We start from the raw sequence: 16,336 nt of genomic DNA, 5'->3' as shown, positions 1-16,336 counted from the left end.
CTTTCTGTCTCTAGGAATCTGACTACTCTCGGTACCTCATAGAAACAGAATCAGACAATGTTTGCCCTTCTGTGACTGGCTTGTTTCACCCAGCATAATGTCCTCAAGGTTCACCCACGTTGTAGCATGTGTCTGCATTTCCTTCTAGATCTTTAAAAAAGCCATCCACACGCGTAAATGTGTGTTCACGTATACAAGTATGTTCTATCCAAAACTGAAAACAACCCACATGTCAGGCTCTGTGACTCGATTTTGTCTCCCTCCTAAAATGTCCCAGAGACCTCTCCACAATGGAGACTGACGTCATCGTTTTGAAGGACTGTGCAGTCCACATTTAGTTGCTTTCAATTTTTCCAGCGAGAGTCAGTGAGGCAGCAAACACCCTCTTTTGTGCCTCTCTGGGCTCCTCAGTGGGTATTTCTCCAGGCTGCACTCCTAGAAGTGGGATTGCTGGGTCGGATGTTACGTGCATTTAAAGATTGATAGATGGTGTATGGTGATCATTTCACACGTGACCTCTGGGCTCAAGAGTCTGCAGGGTGAAGTCCAAATGCCATGACTTGGGGTTCAAAGCCCTCTACAGCCCTGCCCCTGCTTCTTTCCCCCCAATCTATGACCCCTACATTTGTGACTTTCAAATAGCAGGTTGTGAGACACAGATGGGTCATGAAGTCCATCTAATGAGTGATGACAAGCATTTGAAAAAAATAATGAAACAGAATCGATTAGAATGGAAAACATCAAAGCGCACTGCATGTACTAGGGTAAGTACTGCTTTGTGAAATTTTTATTTCATTTATATGTATGTGTATTACGATGTAAAATGTACTTCTTACTCTGAAGCGGTGGTCAAGAATTTTGAGAAGCATTGCCTACATTTCTGCACCAGCTAAACGCCCTCGCATGACAAGCATGTTCCTGCTCCAAGTCTTTGCCCACATGGGTCTTTCTGTGAGGTGCCCTCCTCCCTAGCTGCCCTTGTCCAGTCTTTCCCACCCTTCAAAGCTCAGCTCAAATGCCTCCTTCTCCAGGAAGCCTTCCTGTGCCTCTCCAGTCCCTGGGACCTCTTCTTCTGACTCCCAAAGTCCTCCACGTCTCAACCTCCCTTGTGGCAGCTGAGCACACCTTGCCCTGCAGGGCAGGTGACCGGGCCTTCTAACCAGACAGTAAGCTTCTCTAAGAAAGTCCTGTCCAACACCTGTCCCAAGTGATTTCTAACTGTGTGGCCTTCACACAGAAGGGCCAGGGCCAGACTTATGACCATAACTGGGATGACCCTGTTGCTTGTGTCAGTGGCCATGTGCTGGTGACAGTAACTGTGGTCATTGTAGGGGACAGTTTTCGTGCTCATGTGGCCGATCGGCATCCTGTGAACTCTATTCCTAGACTTGAGGCATCTCCCACCCTATGGGTCCTGCTTTCTCAAGACTGAAACCAGAAATTCACTTTCCAGCCTCCCTTGCAGCTAGGGTGTGGCCATGTGACCTCTCTCCTCCACCAATCAGATGCCGAAACAGGGTTTTGATTGGGAAGAGGCACCGGTAGGCTCAGTGCTGATGAGTGTGCCAGAGCAGGATGGAGAGACAGCCAGGGTCCAGAGGCAGCAGGGTGGAGTCCTGGCAGGGGTATCCTGGCCCATCTTGGGTAGTGTAAACTGCCATACCTGTGTTCAGTGACAGCAGCAGAAGTCTTTCCACTAGCCCTGGGTGCTATTCCATCCTCCAAGTCTAATTCCATGATGCCTCTGGAAAGCTTGCAAGTTACCAAATATCCCTTATTTCAGGTTTATTGAAGTATAACTGACATCCAGTAAAATTATATGCACGGTTTTTAGACGCACAGTTCTATATATCTTTACAAACTTATACAGTCTTATAGTTGCTGCCACAATCAAGATATAAAACATTTCCATCTCCCTCAAAAGTTCCCGAGTGCCACTTTGTAGTCCCTCCCGGTGGTGTGCTAGATCTGGCTAGTACCCCTTCGTGACAGTCAGTCGTTGAATTTTCAGGAGATTTACAAGCTGACTGTTAAACCTAGCCATTGTTAAATATGAAATTATATAAACTGACTAACAACTTACATTCATAACAAAAGTAATACATAAACTCATCACTTCCTGATGATTTTGCTACATTTTACTGTTTATGCTCGTGAGATCATGTTTAGTCTATCTGTTTGGTAGAAATACCTTATAATGTTGTGCTATTAAACAGCTCTTCTCAACTCTGAATTCAGTGACCTCATGTGGGTGGGAGTATTTGCACCAGAGAAATTGGTAACTGCAAATCAATGTTTGATTTATTTTTTTGTTGATTGTCTAGACATAAGAAAGAGGTAAAGAAAATGCAAATAATGCAAATTAAACTTAAACATGTGCTGTGCTTGCAGCCATTACATTGTGAATAGTGCAAAAAAATTAAGGAAATATTCTTCCAGTATCTAAGCAAATAAGTCACTCACATCGTTGGTGGATGAAGGATGTTCTGACATTCATCTTAGTTTTGTTTTGGTCTTACTTGTTTCAAAAGGTGGCTCCCCAGGTATCACCCCGACACACTCTATCGATAAAACAAAGTTGAGTTTATCGCTCACCATGGTAAGGAGACCACCACATTGACAGGGCTTTATTGTATCTTGAGATGGGGAGAGAAGTCAGAATTTATTGAGGATTGGAAGTTTGGCTTAAGGAGGGTTTTTCAGTGCAGGGGCTGGAGTCTGCTGGAGTAGCATGAAGTCTCGTGACTGTGTGCAGAGAGAGAGTTTCAGTCTTCAGAGTCCAAGCTGTGCAAAGGTAGGTGGTTGGTGGTTTCAATCCTCACTCTTTAATGAGAGGGAAATTATCAACTGACATTCTTGTTGGAGCAACATATGTTTGTCGGTTGCAACCACAGTTTGGCTATAGATGTGTGAGTTTGGCAAAGTTAACTAAAGTGTTCTGTGAGAGTCGATTTACTATATGAAATTTATAATGTTATTATTTATAAATTGTGTGCTTTAAATTCAACAAAATTGCAGGATAAAGGATCAACACACAAAAATCAGTTGTTTTTCTATGAAAGCAATGAACTATCTGCAAAGGAAATAAAGCAATCTCATTTATAATAGCATCCAAAGATGAAAATACTTAGGAAAAAAAATTCAAGGAGGTGAAAGACTTGTACACTGAAAACTACAAAACTTTACCGAAGGAAATAGGAACCCTTATACTTTACTGGTGGGAGTATAAAATGGGGCAACCACTGTGGAAAACACTTTGGTGGTCCCTCAAAAAGTTAAACATAGAATTATCATATGATCCAGCAATTCCCTACCTAGGTACATACCCAAAAGAAATGAAAACATATGTCTAAATAGAAACTTGAATGTAGATGTTCATAGCAACATTATTTATACAGTCAAAGGCTAGAAACAACCCAAATATCTATCAATGGAAAAGTGTGTAAACATATTATTGTGTATCTATACACCGGAATATTTTTCAGCCACAAACAGGAATGAAGTACTGATACTTGGATGAACCTTGCAAATGTTATGTTCAATAAAAGAAGCCAGACATGAAAAGTCACATATTGTAGGGTTCTCTTTATACGAAATACCCAGAATACGCAAATCCATAAAGACAGCAAAGTAGTGGTTGCCAGAGATGGGGGAGGGGAGAACGGGAGTGATTATTTGATGGGTATGGGGTTTTCTTCAGGGAGGACAAAAATGTTTTGAAACTAGAGAGAAATGGTGGTTGCACAACATTGTGACTGCACCAAATGCCGTTGAACTGTATACTTTAAAATGATTAATTTTATGTTATACAAATTTCACCCAATAAAAAATATACGTGCCAGGAGAGGGTATAGCTCAAGGGGTAGAGTGTATGCTTAGCATGCAGAAGGTCCTGTGTTCAGTCCCCAGTACCGCCTCCAAAAATAAGTAAATAAATAAACATAATTACCCCCCCAAAAAAAAGTAAAGAAATTTTTTAAAATATACATGCTGCACATCTTTTATATCAGTAAGACTTATAATAAGCATGTGTGTGTGTGTGTGTGTGTATACACACATATATACACACACATATATCTATATACATACGTTTATATATATATGAAATCCCTCCCACCTCTCCTGAGCTGGTCGTTAAACATTGACATTGCCTCATTGATGCTGTTGTATCCCTTCCTTTACTCCCAGGCTCTTACAACCATTCATCTGATTTCTGTTGCTATACTTTTGCCTCTTCTAGAATGTCATATTATATTATAATATTATATTTCTTATATTTCTGCAATGTTATATAAGTTGAATTATCCTATATGTAGCCTTTTGAGTCTAGCTTTCTTAACTCAGCATAATGCTTTTGAGAGTCATCCATGTCATTGCATATCCCAGTACTTTGTTCCTTTTTATTTTTGAGTAGTATTCCATCGAATGGACATACCACAATATATTTATCCATTCACCTGTGGATGGCTATTTGGGTTGTTTCCAATTTTTGGTAATGAATAAAGCTTCTATAAACATTCACATACAATTTTTTTGGCAAGGACATATATCTCGATTTCTCTTTGGTAAATATCTGGGGATTGGTGGGTTCTGTGTTAAGTATGTGCTTAACTTTATGAGAAACTGCCTAACAGTTTTTCAAAGTGGCTGCATCATTCTGCATTCCTACCAGCATTGTATGAGAGTTCCAAGTGCTCTGCATCCTCACTAGCATTTCATAGAGTCAGTTTTAAAAATTTGAACCATTCAAAATTATGATTTTCATTTTTCTAATGACTACTGATGTTGAGCATGTTTTCAAGTGCTTATTTTCCATCAATGTATCTATCTTCTTTAGTAAAGTGCCTATGCAAATCTTTAGCCCACATTTTTGTTGGGTCATCTCTTTTCTTATTTTTGAGTTTTGAAAGTCCTTTATACATCTGGTTACCAGTCTTTTATCAGATAAGCATTTTACAAATATTTTCTCCCAGTCTGTGATTTGTTATTTTCTTATCTTCCTACTTAAAAAGCAGACATTTTTAATTTTGATGAAGTTAATTTTATCGGTTTTTTTCTTTTACGGTGTGTTCTTTTGTCTTAAGGAATCTTTGTTCCACTCAAGGTCTTAGAGGATTTTTCTTATGGCTTTTTCCTGGGAGTTTTACAGTTTTAGATTTCACATTTAGATGTTTGCCTAATACCCTTTTATAATACTTTTCCACTTAAATTAAAGAGGGTTCTGTTGTCTGCAAGTGAGAACACTGGCTGATGTGGAAATGATGGTGTTGGTGGTTATGGTGATGGCTTTGGTGTTGATGGGCTGACTCGTGGGGACAGTGGTGCTGGCAGCTATGACTTGACCATAGTGTTAGTGCTGGTGGTGATAATGGAAATGAGGGAGGTGTTGTTGATCAGTTACTAAGCAAAATCCTACTGTGGTACAAAATCCATGGCAGCCCTGTCCACTCTGGACAGTTACTGTTTGTCACCAACTTGACCCTTCTCATTAAAGATCTATGCATATTGCAGCCTCCAGTTTGTCAGTCTCTCATAAAATGGGAGAGCTGGAAATTGGGTGAACCTTAATGCCATTTTCAGGAGGGTAGTGGGGATATACTTGTAGAAGTACTGAGAGGCACTGGTATAATGATGTCCATAGTATCATTGTCTATTGTAGGGGAAAAAACCCAAAAGAACCTAAATGTCCACCAATAGGAGAATGGCTAAATAAACAATGGTATATCCATACTGTGGAATATTATGCAGCCTTCAAACCAGATGAGATAGCTCTTACGGACTTCCATGGAAAGGTACTGATGATATATTGCTAAGTGTAAAAATCAAATTGCAACAACATATACGATCCCGTTTTTTAAAGTGTTCACAGCTGTATATTTGTACATGCAAAGAAAACATCTGGAAACACACACAAGAAACTATTATCAATGGTACCTCCAAAAGAGACCTTTCACTTCACATGCTTCTGATCTGTTTGATTTCATTGCCTTGAGCTGTTACTACTTTAATCTAAAAATAAAACACGCAAACAATCACACATACAAGGTGAGGTGGGGTGAGATTACTCTTTATTTTAGAAATATGGGAATGGAGGCATGGAGTCGGGGGTGTTGCCCTGACTTGCCCAGGTGGGTGGCACAGGGAACCAGGAGAGGAACTGGCTAGACAGGACTCCTGTCTGGTTTTCTAGTTGTGGCCCCACCTCTGCTGTCCTCAGATGCCCGGTGTCCTGCCTCCGAGGCTGTCCCAGGGCGAAGCTGACCTCTGAGCGCTGGTCAGACACAGAGGTGGTGACGGAAGGCTACAGTCTGGGCCAGCCCCTCTTCAGCCTCGCCTCTGGTCTCCCTGTGTGGTCTTCCCATCTCCCCATGTTGGGGTCCTGGAGCCCTGTGAGCCCAGTGACTTCTTGCTGCCTGAGCAGGGGCTGAAGGTGAGGAAGATGGAGGAGCCTTTCTTGACATATGGCCTGGGGTCCACCTGCGTCAGCCTCCCCTGGGAAGTGTGTTAAGAATGCTGAATCCTGGGTCCCACCCTAGACCCAATGAATGTGAAATCGTAAAGAAGGAAATCAAAGCCTAGGTCTGATAGGATTTGGTGACAGCAAACACTATATGCAGCTCAAAGCTCTTGTTCTCAAGTCTGGCTGTTTGTCAGAATCACCTGGGGGCTGTAAAAATGCAGGTGCCCAGGTACCACTCCAGAGGCTCATTTAATTGTCCTGGGATGTGGTCTGGGCATTGGTATTTTTTCCAAAGTGCCCCTCCAAATTGCCAGCTTTCCTTTCCAATGACAGCAGAATCTCTGGGCTGGGACCTGGGCATCTGAATTTTTTCAAACTCCACAGATGATTCCCAATGTGCAGACAAGTCCAAGAGCCATTGGTGCGGACCCTCAGTACTCAGTGTGCGGGCCTTGGAGAAGCAGCCTCACCATCATCTGGGGAGCTTGTTAGAAATGCAGAATCCCAGGCTCCAGCCCACAGAGACCCCACCACGTCAGAGCCTGCCTTCTATCGGGATATCTGGGTGATGCGTGTCCACGATACAGTTGGAGAAGCTTATGAGGGCTTAGCTGCAGCAGGGCAGAGGCAGTGAGTGGTCCCCAATGTTAGGACAACCTGGGAGTTTTTAAAAATCCTGTTGCCCTGGCAGCACCCAGGTCACTTCAAACCTGGACATCAGTGGTTTTAAAGATCCCTGGATGAGTCCAATGTGCAGGGCTGAGACCACTTTGTAGAAGGTGTAGCCGCGGCAGGGGTGCAGGAAAAGGGCCATGTTTGAGGCGGTGGTCCCTTCCCAGTTAAGGGCTCCTCTGGGGTCAGCCTGGACTTCATCCCATGTCCCATGTCCTGTGACGTGGGGCGAGTTAATTAACCCCTCGGAGCCACAGCCTCCTCGTCTATAAGATGAGGATACTAATAGTGCCTACTTCCCAGAGTGGTTACAATGAAGCGGGCTAAACTAGGACGTCTCGCTCTCAGCAGGGGCTTCGTGTCAGCTACGGCTCTTGTTACTGTTTGGCAGAATCTTCAGGTACATTCAGAGGGTAAGTGAAGAGTCAGACAGCAAACCCACCAGGCCGAAGTGCGATGTGTGGGCCCAGCACTTAACTTCTCTCAGCCTTGCTCTCACATCGACAGAATGTTAATAATAATAGCACCCACCTCTGGATGTAGCCATCTCCCACAGGTGTCCACTCACATCCATGCCCTCCTGGAGGCCATCCATCCCAAACAGACATTACTCCATAACACGGACCAGGAGACAGAATAGTTTATGAAAGATTTCTTAGGGAATCAAGGAAGAAGGTATTTTTTGTCATGCTCCCCATGGCAGAAACTTTTCCAAACTGTCCACTGGAAATCTGTTTCGTCACTCTGGGTTCCTGTGCCCTGCTGGCTGCCCCTCCTCTCCTCAGTCCTCACGCAGCCTCTGGAAACCCCTCTGAAGAGCAGTCCTACAAAGCCACACCTCACCCTTCCCCCTTAGCAAAACAAGAGCTACCTGTCTGGCACTGTTCAGAGCCCTCTGTGCCGAGAATCTCCTCCTGGGAAGTCGATCTATTACTATGCCCATTTTGCAGATGAAGAAACTGATGCAGAGTTTGGGGAACCGGAAATGTGGAATCACCATCCTAATCCAGGCTCTGCCCCTGGGCCCTTAGTCACTCGGATGTCTCCTGTGCTGTTCCTCAGGAGGGAGGGCTTCCTCTCGGTCCACACAGGGTTAGAGTGAGGAGTAATTAGAGCTTGTTTCACACAGTACGTCCAGGTAACAAATATTTACTGAGCACCTACTATGTGCCAGATCCAGGGACACAGAGGTGAGCAAACAAGATGTTGTCCCAGTCCTAACAGAAACAGTCCTTTAAATGGTTTGAAAAGAAAAGAAAAAAGCCCCACCTAAATCAAAAGGGGAACAAGCTTTGCTTCTGGACCCTCGAAGCCTGTGGGGCTGCTTGGCTAGTAGCCAAACCTCACCCCCTCCCCACAATTCACCCACAGAGTCAAGGGGAGACAAACTTCCTCCTCCCACTGACCCTGGGCTCATGGGGGTTGGTCTCAGGGACAGAAGAGCAGAGTGGGATCACCTGGCGGCAGGACCCTGGCCCTCAGGTGAGCTGTGGCCCCACCCAAACCTTGGCAACTCTCAGCCAGGATCTGGTGCCCCCCTGCGACTTCCTCCCTGCCTGCCTCCCACCAGATGCTGGTAATTGGTAGACAAAGGAGCTTCAGACAGTTGGGGACCTGCGTCCTTTGAGTCCCTGAAAACATGCTATCATTAATTAAAGACTTTGGCTTCTGCGGGGCCCGGGCCTGCCTTTTTCTGGCTGGGCCTCAGACTTGTGTCTCTCTAGTAGACTCTTCTTGCTAAATTTTTCAGTGTTTTTAACATCAGACTGATGTTACGTATAATTACCAACTTTGCACCCAAATTATATTTGACATGGCTTGTGTGGGAAATTAGACCATTTCAGCGCCTACAAATTCACCTGGGGAAGCCAAGGCAGGCATGAGGGCGTGCTGAGGGGAAGTAATTTAAATATTACATGTACCATAGTGAAAATGCCAAAACTCCTTAAACTGCCAGGAAGAATTTTATATCCCCCCTTCCACTTGCCCCCCCCCCCACTCCATCCCCGACTTACTGAGCACACTGAGAGGCGGGAAACAGGGCCCTGTGGAGTGGGACCTGCGGGGAGACTTTTCCACTGGGGGACTCACAGGGACCATCTGATTTGTCAGGAGGGGGCCTCCAGAGATGCTGACGGGGGCCCTGGTGTCATGTTGGCGGGGAGGGCCCATTGCAGTGGCATCTGTCTTGGCTGTCTGCCTTTCCCCTCTCCCTTCTGCCTCTGTTCCATCTGCTTCTGTGCCGAGGGAGAGGAAGCTCCCTCCCCTCACCCCTGCCCTGGACATGGAGGAGGGTGGGGGTGGGGAGCTCGTGGGATGTGGGAACAGCATGGGGCATGCCCAGAAGCCAGGCCCTCCCAGGATTCTGAGGCTGGAGCCCCATGGACCAGTCTAAGCAGTAACCCATCACCGAAGTCCCCTTTGGACCAGATAGGCCCTCAGGAGTTTTGCTTTGTCCTTTCAATTCAGTAGATCCTAAATACCTACTATGTTCTGGGCATTCGGGATCCAGAGAAGAATAAAACTCATTTATTCAACAAATGATTATTGGGTCCCTATTATGTGCCAAGCACAGTGCTAGGCACTGGGAATACAGAAATTGGCAAGATTCATTCATTCATTTGTTTGTCCATTCAACATATACTAACTAAGACCCTACTATGTGCCAGGTGCTGTGCTGGGTCCCAGAGACGAAGCAGGCTGGGCTCACAGTGCGGCTGGGAAAACAGACGTCCAGGCAGATAAACTCAGACTCACTGGGTTTATTGGGCTGGAAGGCCAAACCCTGCCTGCGTTGTTCCCTTGCTGATGGAGGCTGCCCAGCGGAGGGAGGGACACCGTGCCGGCTGCTGACACTGCCACCTGGGCTTGTGAGCCTGACGACAAGGTGGGGGCTCTGCAGGTGACTGTCCACCTGGTCCGGCCATGGTGGTGAGGAGATGTGAGGCCCAGCCTGGTAGGGTCTGGGAGAGAAGCCTCTTTTTTGTCCCTTCCTGTACATTGATCCCTGTCTTCGACTACAGAGAGGACAGCTGGCTCTTTTGTGAGGTTTCCCACCTGCTGAGAGGCATCCTGGGCTGCTGCAGAAGCAGGGGTGTGAGAGCAAGAATGGGGGAGACTGAGACTTGCTGCTGCTCCCTTTACCTGCGCCTGGGGTGGTCCAGCACCTGAGAGAAGGCAGCCAGAGGCCAGGACCCTCCACTCAGAATAAAGGGGCCCCAGGAGGACACCCCTTCCCGAACTCAGAGCCTTCCAAAGCTGTGGAAGGGCCCTGGAGCCCCATTCTTGTGTGTGTGCAAGAAAGGCTGGGTCTGGGCAGCATCCTTGGTGGACGATCCAGGAAGTCCTAACCCAGGATATCAGCTGCCCCTGACTGGCCACTGGACCCCCAAGGTTTTCTGTCTTCTTTTCTATTTCCTGGTGTCCTTTTCCTCCTGCACACACCAAGGGAAGTTGGCCCCATTAGCCAAGGATTCAGATGTGCATGGTCTCTGTAGCCAATTGCATTTTCCAAATATGCTGCCAGTGCCTCTCACCCCGCAAGGTCTTACAGTGTGATCTCAACAGTCCTCCCAGCGGTGGGGTCTGTGCTTCTCCCCTTGAATCTGAGCAGACCTCTGGGATTACCTCGGCCAATGGGGCAAGATGGCAGTGGCACTGTGTGACCACCAAGGCTAAATCATTAAGTTTCATGCACTTCTGCTTTGTTTTCTTGGGACACTAGCCTTTGGAGCCCAGTCACCATGCTGTGAGGAAACCCAAGCTCACCCACGTGGAAAGACTGGATAGAGAGGTCACGCGTGGTGATCTGGCCAAAAGCCTGGCTGAAGTCCCAGCTTTAGTGATCGGTTTCCCCCGCCAGGCTGTGAGTTCTTGGTGGGCAGGCGGCATGTCCTGTTTCCCTAGGCACCCTCGCCTCCTGCCCAGAGGAAGTGCACAGGAAGGGCTTCTTCTACTGATGGAAGGCACAGTGAATGCGCGCTGTTCCCAGGGGCCTGCGGATCCCTCCCTCAAGTTTGATTCCACCCGCTGCCTGCATCCCCTGAGCTCTCGTTGCACGGATCACTGTTGGACACGCGGCCTGACTTGGATGTTGTGTGAAACCGGGGTTGGGCTTTTCCCAGTTCAAGTCTCAGTCTCCCCACCTGAGCAATGAGAACACTGGAACTGGCCAGGGGCTGAGGGGTCGGTCCTCCAGCTCACTTGCTCTGGGATCCTTCGAGAGGGACGAGGCAACTTCTCCACCACTGATCTAATAATAAGACACGGGAAGTCGGGGAGGTATAGGGTGGGGCAAGGAAGTTCTGCCTGGCCATCCTGGTTCCTTTTCACAGCCTTTGTTTGAAGCCTGCTGACACTCAGCAAAATTCAGCCCTGGGGGCTGAACTGGGGCACAATGGAGGGACTGCTGGGATGAGGAGAACTTCAAGGGCAGGACCAGGACTACAGGGGGTCAAGAGTGCAGGTTTGGAATCTCCCAGGCAAGTTCTGCTTCACCCACTCATACACTGATGACTGAAGCAAATCATTCCACTTCAGCAAGCCTCAGTTTCCTCATCTGAAGAATGGAGACGGCAATAAAGGAGCCACTATGGAGAACTCCTGGGAGGATCTGAAGACCGAGATAGTGCAGGCAAAGGGCTCCACAAACGTGGCTGGTAATACAATGGAAGAGGCCATTAATGAGAACATGCCAAGTGTCATGGGCCAAGCGTCACACACTCTTATGATGTCAGTTCCCACCAGAAATCCTGCTGTTTTATAGGGGAGGGAACAAGGCACAGAGAGGTTAGATGACTTGTCCAAGGCCACACAGCCATGAAGGGGTGAGGCTGAAAATTAGAACCCAGGTCTGTCTGACCACAGAGATCTTGTGGCCACCCATCCTTGGGTACCTCCATGCAAGGCAGAACCTAGAACTGTGACATCTGACACTGCTGCAGGGAGAGCCAATCTCTGCTTTGTGATGGTGGAAGACAGGAGTGTGGCCTTCCTCCATGGGCAGACTCCTCAACCCCAGGGCTGAACCCCCACAGCTCCAGGGGGATCCCCGAGTAAGCACCAGGATGTTGCTAGACAGGCAGAGGCTGCAGCAGGGGTAACCCCACCAGGCTGGGGACAGGCTGAGAGGAGCGGTTGAGTGACATTTCCCCGCCAGTGATTTCCCCGTGCAATTGATGATAATTACAAGCCCTGCCAGGGTCCTCCGCACCCATGAGCACAGCCCTGCTCCCAGTAACCCTGACCCCCACACCAGGGTGCACACATACACGGGGCAGACCCCCAGCCCTGTAGACACACAGGTACACACACAGTCGTTTTCACAGGCTCATGCGTGCATGCCCACTGTGTGTGAGGATGCACAGATGGGCTCCCCGGGCTGGGCATCCACAGGCACGCATGGCCTTGCACATTCAGGGCCTTGTACAGGCTCAGCCCTGATTCCTGAGACCACCTGGGTAAGTCTACACGAATATGGCCCCCGGTGTTCCCAGACTCGTGTGTGTGTGTGTGTGTGTGTGTGTGTGTGTGTGTGTGTGTGTGTGTGATGAAGAAGCTGGAGCAGGGTCTTAAGAAGCAGAGGGTCCTAGAGGTGATGCTACTATCAAAGCCACAGATCCTCCCTGTGTTCTGAGCTTCATTCAGTTCTGGGGACAAACCCAGCCATCAGGTAGTAAGATAGTAGCTCTTATTATTCCTCAGTTCAACAATGATGAAACAGAAGCCCAGAGAGGTTAAAACACTCATCCAAAGCCACACAGCTAGATTAGAGTCAGGCAGCTTGGCAACTCAGAGCCCAAGGCCTTAACCACCAGGCGATGCTGCGGCTGTAGGTGGCCCTTGCACCCTGTTCCACTGCAGCCTCCCCTGCTGACCCTCTCCCCTGCTTTGTGACTCTGGGTACTTTAACCATCTGTGCTGGCTAAACACACTGAATTTTTGCTGTTTGCTTTTCTGCTCCTTCCTCTGCCTTTCCCCACCCGTCGCATCCTACTCCCTATATGAGCCCCACTGACTTTCAAACAAGCGTTTGTCGTGTTCCCTCTGTCCTGAGTGTCTTGGCACATAGCAGGGACTCAACAGACATGTGTTGCGTGGAAGGACTTGGTGCCTGAATGGACAGGGTCATCCAGCATTGACACAAAAGACCTCCTACTGTCCCAGGCCCTGAGAATGGAGGGGCTGTGATGGGCAGGAGGCTGGGGCCACTTCAGGGCTGCAGACCACGTTCCCAGCCCCTTCCTGCTTCGCTGTCAGTCTCCCTCAATCAGAGTGCAGGCATCTGAGCTGTGGCTGGTAGGGGCTCCTAAGCCAGGCACAGGGCATCCTGGAGGTGGCTCCTCCCTGTTCTGTCCTCCCAGGATGGCTGCCAGGCCAAGGGTGGGGTGGCCTCTTGGATGCATGCTGGCCCCAGGCAGTGCCCAGCGAGACAGGTGGATACCTGTTCCTGGCTACTTCTTTCCTCTCTCGTATCCATCCTGCCCTACGACCCCACCCTGCCCCTGCTGGGCCCCCTGGTGCACCCACCCACCACTAGGTGGCACCAAGAGCCCTGAGACAGTGGGGAGCTGCCCCAGAAGGGCTCAGGGGTTGGCATGGGTGGAGGGGCTGGTCCCAGCATCCTCCATGCTGGCACTGGCTGGGCCCCCTGTCCCCATGGCCCTTCCCTTGAATGTCATGGCAGCCCCCAGGTGCTGAGCCCTGTGCTAAAGGATTTTCATACATTACATTTCCCTGCAAACCTCACAAAGGCCCAGTGAGGTAGACATCATTCTTGTCCCCATTTTACAGATTAGGAAACTGAGGCACGGAGAGGTTAAAGCAATGTATCCAAGTCACATAGCTAATAAGAAGGAGAGCCAGGACTCAAATCCTATCTTCCCAGTTCTGTTCTTAACTATTGCTTCCCTAAAGCTGTCTCATAAGGGTCAGTGGTCCCCTGGATGAACCAGTGGGTCCTAGAGCTAGCTGGCCAGACACTCTGAGAAAGCCTTCAGAGCAGGGGGACTTGAAGGGTTGGAGTGGGTTTGGGAGGGGAAATGCCAGGGCCTGAAAGCCAGGTGGAGGGGAGGATGGAAGAGTCTTTCTCCCGATCCCCCAGCAGCTGCCTGACTGAGGGTCCAGGAAATGGAGGAAAAAAACACAGGGAGAGGCCTGGAGAGGAAACCCAGGGTGGGGAAGCAGAACCAGCTCCCCTAAAGGGCCAAGAACAGCTGGGAGAAACTTGGGGGGCAGGCACAGGATGGGGGAGGAGCTGTCCCAGGGACTAGAGACAGTGCTGGGTCCAGATGGTGCTGAAATCAGGAGGCCCTATTTCCACCTGTGCAGGCTGTGGTGGGCCCAGCCCAGGTTGGAGGCCCTGGCTCTGGTAGGGTGGTAGAGCCCCCAAACGTGGGAGGCTGGGCTTGCCCAGGGAACTCTGGGAATTGGGGAAGGATAGGCCACAGGCCAGATGTGCTCCAGCCTCAGCCCAGGATGACAGCCAAGTGGCAGTGCTGTCCATCCATTCATCCTTCCATTGACACAAGGATTGTGCACGTGCCAGGACCTGGGGACACTAAAGTGAACAAGACCAATAAGCTCCCTGTTTTCTTGGGACTTATGCTCTAGTTTGGGGGAAATAGGCAATAAGCAAGTAAATAAAAAACAGAGGGTCAGGTTTAGATTGGGTAAACCAGGAGGACTTTTCAGAGGAGGTGGTGTTTGATGAAAGAGTCAGAAAAGACTCTCCAGGCAGAGGGAACAGCAGAAGCCCAGGCCCTAAGGCAGGAGTGAGCTTAGTGGGCTGAAGAAATAGAGTGAAGGTCTGTGAATGTGATGCAGAGGGAACACTGGGCAGGGGCAGGAGAGGAGGTGACAGAGGAGGGCAAGGCCTGATGGAGGAGGGTCCAGCCAAGGCACAGATTGTTTCCTAGGTGGGGTGGAATGTGCCTGGAGGGTATTAGCACAGGAGAGACAAGATTTGCTTTGCATTTTGGAAGATTATACTTGTTGACATTGGAGAGTGAATTACAGGGGGGGGTAGGGTGGGGCAAAGAGCTCACCCCAGGGAGCCAGGGGCCTGTCTGGAGACTGTCAAGCACCTGGGTAGCTGAGTACAGTGGAAAGGACACTGAACGGAGACTCTGGTGCTCTGCCCTGGATTCTAGTCCTAATCACATCACTCACTGGCTATGTGACTTAGAGTCCATAACTGTCCCTCTCTAGGCCCCAATGCCTTTATCTGCAGAATGGGGACAAGAATAACTGCCCGGCCTCCTTTCCTGGGGATTCATCAAGGGTCAGGGTTGGGGAAGGACAAAGCTCTATAAATCACAAGGCGCTAAGGGTGAGCTAGCAGGTGGGAGCTCCCTGAGCCTGGGGTTAATTTGGGGAATGGATTGTTCTGAAGGGAGCTGAAAAGGTGGTGACATTGTGGTTGAAATCACGTCTGGGGGTCAGCCCCACCCCTGCTCGGGGCTCCCCAATCCTCCGGGTCTGGGATCCCAGCTCAACTGTGATTCTTAGAGGCTGCCCGCATCCCATCCCCCACTCTCTGTCCCTCGATGTATTTTTTTTCCTGCATCTTCTTTTTAAAATAAAAATGCCGACCGCTCGCGGCTCGCTGATGTTTATGCCTCAGTAATACATTATGTATTATTTTGTTTTAAGCACAGCTTTTGCATCCTGACAGTAACAATAAAATGTGACTATGGGATTGCTAATACAGACAGACTAATGTTTCCATCGCCCGCCTCTTTTTTTTGCGTCCTAAGCACTTTTGAAAAGGCTCCTTTTATATTCCTAATAAAATTATAGCAAAATACATCGATTTACTGGAAAAGAGTTTAGGGTCGGGGTTGAGTTTTTTCCTCCCCCTCCCCCTTATGTGGGCTTCTTCCCCCACCCCCACCAAAGGCTGATGAATATTCTGAATCAAAGCTTCTAAGTGCTTTTTGACCTTCGACCCCAGGTTGCATCCACTTACCGCTGGACAGACTGCACTGCCCACCTGGCCTCCAGCCACCTTCGGGATGGGGGTGTGCGTGTGCTGAGGACCTGGGGTGTTGGGAAATGGGGGTGTCGAGGTGCCCGTGTATTAAGGTGTGTGGGGCTGTGTGTCAAGATGATTGTGGTCTGACTGTGTGTTCCAGGATGTGTGCTAGTGTGTGTGCCTGTGTGATTGTTTCTGCGTGGGAGAGCTGGGAGTTGTGGGTTTTGAGG

The 16,336-nt window shown here is 48.7% G+C and overlaps 1 long non-coding RNA gene across 1 annotated transcript; it reads left to right on the top strand.

Annotated features, from left to right (window-relative positions):
* The first annotated feature begins 643 nt into the window (after nt 1-643).
* Nucleotides 644-15,130, top strand: LOC116668253. The gene is made up of 3 exons (XR_004325336.1): nt 644-764; nt 9,802-10,019; nt 10,857-15,130. It is a non-coding gene; the product is annotated as an uncharacterized LOC116668253 (long non-coding RNA).
* Nucleotides 15,131-16,336: the final 1,206 nt, after the last annotated feature.

The sequence above is a fragment of the Camelus ferus genome, chromosome 13 (assembly GCF_009834535.1).
Source record: "Camelus ferus isolate YT-003-E chromosome 13, BCGSAC_Cfer_1.0, whole genome shotgun sequence".
In the NCBI taxonomy this organism is placed as follows: Eukaryota; Metazoa; Chordata; class Mammalia; order Artiodactyla; family Camelidae; genus Camelus; species Camelus ferus.
The sequence above is the reverse complement of the archived record's forward strand: the minus strand, read 5'-3'. Positions and strand labels throughout refer to the sequence as shown.